Genomic DNA, 8562 nt, shown 5'->3' on the forward strand with positions numbered 1-8562 from the left:
GGCATTTCGAAGCCTGTGAATAAAATGGGAAGTTGCTCATGTAGTTTAATTTTATATTTGTGGCGGAGGTTATTTAATATGAAATCTTAAATGAAACCGTGTCCTTTTCAATATTGAGCTATGTCCCCCAATAAAGCACTCCAACTGTGTGTGCCATCAGTGGACTGAACATTTTGGTAGTTGTGAAAGGATCAGTTGTTGCCCATAGTTTAGCTTGTCTGAGTCAAAATACAATCAACTGTAACTTTTCCATGGTCTGTTGGCAACAAAACAATCCATATAGGGGTCCTTCAAGTTTAAGACATGTTAAGTCTGTTGACTGTTGCACTTTATTGAATCCATACAGATAAAAGAGGCTGCAACAAGCTTGAATAAAAACCATGAAGAATATTAAAGTTCAAATTACATTACAAACTGTTTAGCTGATGTAACATGACAATGTTATGGAACAATACAAGTGGACAACAAAAAAAATATGTAAAGAAAATACACTTAACAAGAACAAGGAAAAAATGCATGTTTGCAATGTATGTTGCATATTTGCAGGATAGCTGCATGGGAATCAGGCTGGCTGCCAGGATGGAGGCCAGGTCTTTCCACTGAGAAAAACATAAATGAATAGAGGGAAGTTGAAGGAGAATTAGTTAGTATAATACACATTGAATTGATTGTCATGAATGTAACATTTACTGTTTTACAATACTTTGCAGAGTAATGCAGAGCATCAAGAATCTGTTGTTCCAGAGTGGGGACGAGGTGAGCAGCTTAAAAGGTCAAAATGTTGTGGAAAAATAAAATAAATCCTCTGACTCACAAATAAATGTATCCATTCGCAGTGTACTAATCGTCAAACCCTGAAACCCTGATGTTTCCTCTGACTATACCATCAACATCTCCAATCACTGCATTCCTCTTCTAGAGACTTGCAGCAGAAACTCAAAAGTGAATAATAAATACTCAAGCATGCACATCATAATCTAAGTTAAGTCATTAAAAGTACTTTATAAATCCCCTTGGGAAAATTCAGATGGGTAATTTTGTGTAGCCTGACCTAAGCCAAAAGACAACAGCCCATGTACGTTGACCTGAAAAATGCTTGGAATAAAGACTAGCTGGTAGCTATATGCTGAATTATTGGAAAAATGCATCCCTACTTTGTGTTCCATAGTTACATTTAAATAGTGAATTTCACTTTTGGTTTCATATGGCTGTGGATACACTCACAATTGTAAACAGCATACAAAAACTGTTTGCATGATCATTTTTCTTTAATAATCTCTACCCAAGACAATAGCTTGTCAACAATCCCAACAAATGAAAACAGTACATTACACTACATTTATTCATTTAGCTGACGCTTTTATCCAAAGCGACTTACAATTGCTGTTTATGTCAAATGTCGCACGCCTCTGGAGCAACTAGGGGTTAAGTGTCTTGCTCAGGGATGTACAGAGTACACTCTCTGCCAGTACAGAGAGATCCAGGCACAGAGACATCCAAGAGCCCAATAATAAAATGCATGTAATCGTACATAACCAAAAGCTATTTAACATACCACATTGTGCAGGGCTGCCAGTCATAAAGATGTTCTGTCCTCCCCTGTGGCAGGAAGACAAAGACATTGTATTACTGTATGTTATTTAAATATTGTACTTTAACAAGGAGTGAAAATATATTAATTGTTGACATGGTTTATATACTGCATATTTAGAATAATAGTCATCAAATAAGATCCATGACTGACACTTCAAGCTAAAAGTATTTACAGGATGCCTACATATACAGCTCAATGTTGTGACTTAGACAACAGCATTTTGTCAAGGTAACATTAAGTAACTGCAAAACAAGTTATCCAACAGTTTTAGAATGTCATCCAGTGTTTTCTTTTGTATTTTGGTTTTTAGGGTGGAGGGGGGTGGGTCATGTTATCACTGTGAAGCTGCTTTCATACAATCTGTATTGTAAAAAGCGCTATATAAAAAGGTGACTTGTCTTGACGTGAGAGAGAGGTTATAGGGCAACATATGTCACTTTGAGTGATTTATTGCCCTTAAGCCCCGCCCCCTTTTTGACCGTGGGAAATTTCCCACGCTAGCCCCGCCCCTTTCTACCCCCTCCCTCCCACCTCCGGACAGGTCACGTGACCGTGAGAATTTTCCCACGCTTGCTCCTCCCATATGGGCGTGAACAGAACCAGGGAGATATTATAAATTAAATGATATATTAAATTATATATTTAATAATATAAAACGTTGTATAAAGTTAAAATACACATGTGTTCTCACACATTTGTAAAACACATTAGTTGCACATTAAAAACTTTAAAATGTCAATGAAAAACATCTAAAACAACATTTTATGTTAAAACATAAACCGTGGGAAATTTTCCCACGATCCACATTAAAACATTTAAAACAACATGTATTAAAATTATGCCGAGCAAATAGTTCTATTTTCTAATACATTTGAAGAAAAGTTGTACATTCACAATTACAAGAAAAAGTTGTACTTTCACAATTACATTGTGCTTAAAGACATTACATTTTACATAAAGTATCTTTAAAAGTGTATATTTTCTTAAAGATATATAAAAAATGTGTTAGCATTAAAACATCTAAAACAGCATTTTATGTTAAAACATAAATGTTAAAACATTGAAAAATCAATGTTCAGCTCCGGACCGTGGGAATTTTCCCATGATCCCCTTCCCTACAAACACCCCTACCCCTCCCCACATTTTTTAAAAATGTTAACTTTCACACATTATTTATAAAATGTTACATTTTACATAAAGTATCTTTAAAAGTTTAAATTGCATTTTCTTAAAGATAGCAAAATGTGTTAGAATTAAAACATCTAAAACAACATTAAACAAATATTAAAACATATCAAATGCGTAAACACATACGTACATTTAAAAACTGACTTACGTTTTTACAATTTCACTTGTTGAAAGAAGTAGAAAAGTCTCATTATCTCCAAAGATATATTCAGTTACAATAATGTTTAAACATCATATTGTTTAACAAATAACATTATGACAATATATATTAAAACTTTTTTAAGAAATGTACAATAAAGACATGATCAGGGATGAGATCAGTGTTTTTTATTTATTAAAGAAGGCAGATGTAATTTCATTACATGAAGTGTCCATCACTTTTAAAACATTAATGAAATAAGTTAAAATTGCATTTTTCTCTAAAAGAGTTGTGAAAAATGAGTTAGCATTAAAACATCTAAAACAACATTTTATGTTAAAACATAAATGTTAAAACATTGAAAAATCAGTGTTCAGCTCCGGACCGTGGGAATTTTCCCATGATCCCCTTCCCTACAAACACCCTCACCCCTCCCCACATTTTTTTAAAATGTTGATTTGTTAGCATTTAACTCCCACACATTATGTGTAAAATGCTACATTTAACATAAAATATCTTTAAAAAGTGTCTCAAACACATAATATTAAAACCACACCATGTTAAAAATCACAGTATCTAAAAAATAGCCTTACGTTATTGTAAATCCGTTTGTTGAATGAGAGGCAAAATATATATCCAATGGTGTATTCCACATCAAAGGTATATCCAATGTGTATCCAAAAGGTATATCCAAAACACGAAAGAATAATCCAACACCAAAGTAATATCCCGGGAGCTCAATGAAACATGTCCGAACAGTTACACCCCAAAAGTTAGACTGACCTGTGTGACATCTGCCCAGTAGCCACAGGTAGACCACTCCCACCCTAGACACCTCCCACCCCTAGACACCTCCCACACCAAGACCCCCTCCCAAGCCACCTATGTATCTAGTAACAGATCAGTGAGTTGTTTTAATTAAAGAAGAGTTTTGTTTCACCTAATCATTTAAAAACTTTTTTAAAACAATGTATGTATAAAGTTAAAATACAACGGTTTAGTATTCGTACGTTTACAACGCTATCTGAAAAAGCTAGAATTAATAGCTAGATTTTAGTTCAAATTAATAGTTAAAATTATTAGTTAAGTTAGAGTTAATTCATGCTTTAGTTGAGTTATATTCACTAATTTACTGATTTATTCTCTACAGCCCAATGGAGAAATCTGATTATTGTTTGAGAATGTGTATTTGGAATAAAAATAACGATTCTGTTCAAACTATGTCCTTTTAACTTTAAACCGTGAAACGTAAGCGCTAGGCAAACATTTTCCACACACATGTGACACTTTCACATACAATTTTAATAATAAAATAACTTTAACTTTAATAAAATGATACAGACCTTTAAAATACAAAGGTGTATAGGGTAGTATTTAAAACGTTAGGCCTATCAGAAAAATGTAAACAATGTCTTCTTACATATACAGATTTTAAAACACTGTTAAAAACAAAAAGTCAACGTTAAATCATTTAAAACAAGTTATAGAATGTCTTTCACTAAGCAGAAAAATTGTAAATTATGTTTTAAACGTGAACATTATATCAGACATATCAAACAACAACAGTTAAAAAATAATACATGAAGTGAATAGTTTTTAAGCAAAACTTTTAAACATTACAATTCACTATAAACTTTTGTTTAGTTTTTAGCTAAAATATATATCTTTCACTGTCTCACAAAAGAATCCATGCGCTCGGAAAGCAAAACATGAATGAGAAATCCGGTCTGTGAAGCCAAGAAGAAAAAATACTTAATCAAAACATTGTTTTAAATTTTGTACGTTTTATTTAATTTAGTTTTTAATTCAGTATTAGATCTTTTTACTTATGTCTCATTGGAGGCCTCCGGATGACACAGATGTGACGTGACATCACAGTGTTTTCATTAAAGAAGACATATGTGCATTAATTACACTCATTACATATTAAACGTTAAAACAACAGTGAAATAAGAAAAAAAAAAAAAAAAAAAAAAAAAAAAAGATCTAACTTCCATACAGTAGGCTATTTGTAAAACTTTTACATAAAACTAGTTTAAAAAGCTTTACGTTTTTACATAACCAATTGTTAAAGACTCAGAGTTTAAAAGATATAAAAGTGTTTCCTCAGAAGTCACCGTGGGAATTTCCCACGCCCCCCTTCGAGCTCCCAAATACAAAAAGCGACCGCGCAGCTCCTTGGTCGGACTTGAATGGCCATAGAAAACCGGTGTTGCGGCTCAAAGAGACCACACCCCCTAACACACCCCTCTCAAAGCTGAGAGGTTATTTTAGATTTAAGAACATCCCTAAAATGACATCACTCACGGGAATCCCCCTCCCACAGCGTCACAGTCACATGACATGAGGTGTTTAAAAAGGAGCGCAAACATGACCCGAGATAGGCTACTTGTGGTTTTATTCAAGTAGAACACTATGGCTACGTCAGACGATGAGACAACCTATGGAGGATTCGACCTTATAGCGCCGCGAAAAAAAAAGATGCACATGGACCTTGTTTAACGCGATTTCTCCTCGAGCCGGCGGAGCGCAAGTGAAATACTTTTCACTTGTCTGGAGGACGTGCGTGTAGGCTACGTATGTTTATGACTAAATCAATAGAGAAGCCAATTTGGGTTTTTTTACGGAAAGGAATTGGATTTTATTTTATACAGGAGTATGGAGAGATGACGGAATGGATATGCATCTCTTTATTGGCGAGTGGGCTGGATTAACCACGGCCACACGAAACCGACTTCTCGTGGATTACGTTTACATACTTTTTTGGAATGGATGTACCCGAATGTTCGTGGTCTATTTCTGAGGATGAGTCAAGTCAAGTCAAGTCAAGTCATCTTCATTTATATAGCGCTTTTAACAATGTAAATTGTCTCAAAGCAGCTTTACAGAGATAAGCGTATAATTTAAGGTAACAGAGATTGTTTCGGCTTTACAGCAGAGTTAAGTTATTTCCATCTAAAGTTAGTTTTAATTGATTTGCTTCCGTCGCAATGATCATTTGTTATTAAATTAGGGGTCGCTAAGACGACACCATTCCCTCTACACAGACTTTAAACGCGAACCTGTGAGAAACGCTGATGGCGTTCACATGCGCATTTAGAATGGGTTCTATAGTTATGTGCGTTTGAATATACGCAGGTTTGGAATTCCCTACAAGCCAAGCCTAAACAAAATACTTGTCTTTCCTTATAAATTTTGATAAGGAATTTTATTTTATTTGTTGCTTTGGGGTAGGACCGCGAGACGAATTTTCCCGACAACGCCTTATCTGTAGAGTGGGAAAGGGATCCTCCATAGGGAGAGACTAGTTGGCACTTCAGCACTGCGTTGTCATCGGTCCAGGCGAAGGTCCTTCGTCAGATCTGGATACGGCCTGGATCCGGCAGGCTGCAGGAAAACCTCGGGATAAACACAGACACTAAAATTAGCGTAGATGCCATTCTTCTCATGATGTAACGAGTACATCTGGATTTTTGGGAAGTGTTCCCGGTTCCGGCTGACCTACTATATGCAGCCTAACATTAAATTATAGAAGTCTATAATGTATTATGTGAAAGCTAGGTCAAAGAGATGTGTCTTTAATCTGGCTTTGAACTGACAGAGTGTGTCTGCTTCCCGGACAATGGTAGGAAGACTGTTCCAGAGTTTTGGTGCTAAATAGGAAAAGGATCTACCACCAGCAGTCGATTTTGATATTCTAGGTATTATCAACTGGCCGGAATTTTGAGATCGTAATAGACGTGACGGACTATAATGCGTTAAGAGCTCGCTCAAGTACTGCGGAGCTAAACCATTCAGTGCTTTGTAAGTAATCAGCAATATTTTAAAATTGATGCGATGTTTAATAGGGAGCCAATGCAGTTTTGACAGAACTGGGCTAATATGGTCATACTTCCTGGTTCTGGTAAGAACTCGAGCTGCTGCGTTTTGAACCAGCTGTAGTTTGTTTATTAAGCGTGCAGGGCAACCACCCAGTAGAGCATTACAATAATCTAGCCTTGAGGTCATGAACGCATGAACCAATTGTTCCGCATTTGTCAATGAGAGCATATGGCGTAATTTAGATATATTTTTAAGATGGAAAAATGCAGTTTTACAGATACTAGACACGTGACTTTCAAATGAAAGATTGGTATCAAAGAGCACACCCAGGTTCCTAACCGACGACGAAGACTTAACAGAGCAGCCATCAAGTGTTAGACAGTATTCTAGATTATTACGTGAGGAAGTTTTTTGTCCAATAATTAGAAACTCTGTTTTTTCAGAATTTAGAAGTAGGAAATTACAAGTCATCCAATTTTTTATATCCGCTATGCATTCCGTTAATTTTGTGAATTGATAAGTTTCGTTAGGTTTTGAAGAAATATAGAGCTGAGTATCATCGGCATAACAGTGAAAGCTAATGCCATGTTTCCTAAAATAGCACTTAAAATAGCCTACTACGATTTAAAATTCATGTTTCAATGGAAGGTTTACCTGTGTTGGAACAGATTTTTCTAAAATCACGTAGGTTTTTTAAATGGAGCGACACATTTGGATCTGTTGATGGATATACGCACCAATAGGATTAACGGCTGCAGCGAATGGATACCCAAAGAAAAGCATCGATTGGCTGAATACATTTTTGTGATTATTTAATCCTTTCTACTTTGAATTGCCAGTGTATAAATTGTGTTATATAAATAAATTTGCTATGCTTTGCTTCGTCTATGTCACAGGAGAAATTATATTTAATTTACAACTCTGTACACTCAAACACCCACCCCACACCCACCTCACTTTTGGACTGAGCCCTCCAATGTGGGAAAATTCCCATGGTCCACATTTAAAGTTGTACTTTTCACAATCACATACAAAAAAGACATTAAAACAATGTTTATCACTAAAATACAAAGGGTGGTAAACACACATTTGTAAAATGTTAAAAAAGTTTGAATTGCAAACATGTTCTAGAATTAAAACATCTAAAACAACATGTATTAAAATTATATCAAGCAAATAGTTCTATTTTCTAACATACATTTGAAGAAAAGTTGTACTTTCACGATTACATAGTGTTTAAAGGCATTAAAACGTTGTATAAGTTGAAAATACATTTGTAAAATGTTAAAACGTTAAAAACGATGTGCTTTAAACTTTTTAAAAAGTGAAGCAATGTATTGGGTAACAGATCAGCGACTTGTTTTTAATTAAAGAAAAGTTTTGTTTTCCATATATATGTAAAACTTTTTTAAAAACACTGTTTAAAGTTAAAATGCAATTGTTTAGTATTTGTACATTTTACAGCGTTATCTGAAAAAAGTTACAATGTGGTCCTTCACATACAGATTTAAAACCTGTTAAAAACTAAAAAAGTCAACGTTAAATCATTTAAAACAAGTTATAGAATGTCTTTCACGAACGACTTTTAAAGATAGCCTACCAGAAAAAATGGAAAATTATGTTTTTAAGCAATGTTTCAAATGTGAGCATTTAACATATCAGACAACAACAGTTAAAAAATACGTAAAACGAATAGTTTTTAAGCAAAACCTTTTAACATTACAAATCACACTAAACTTTTGACATTAAACATGCAAAAGTAGTTAAAATATGTCTCAAACTATTTTTAAAAACATTAATACAACTCTTGCTTTACAAA

At 34.5% G+C, this 8562-nt stretch overlaps 1 long non-coding RNA gene across 1 annotated transcript in view; it reads right to left on the minus strand.

Moving 5' to 3' along the window:
- Positions 1-522: 522 nt before the first annotated feature.
- Positions 523-8562, minus strand: part of LOC307172738 — a 31766-nt gene continuing 23726 nt past the window's right edge. The window contains exons 3-4 of the long non-coding RNA XR_013823754.1: positions 1556-1599; positions 523-599 (exon numbers count right to left, since the gene is read on the minus strand). This is a non-coding gene — a long non-coding RNA (uncharacterized lncRNA). The remainder of the gene's footprint in view (positions 600-1555; positions 1600-8562) is intronic.

Source organism: Squalius cephalus, assembly GCF_949319135.1.
Source record: "Squalius cephalus genome assembly, chromosome: 15".
In the NCBI taxonomy this organism is placed as follows: domain Eukaryota; kingdom Metazoa; phylum Chordata; class Actinopteri; order Cypriniformes; family Leuciscidae; genus Squalius; species Squalius cephalus.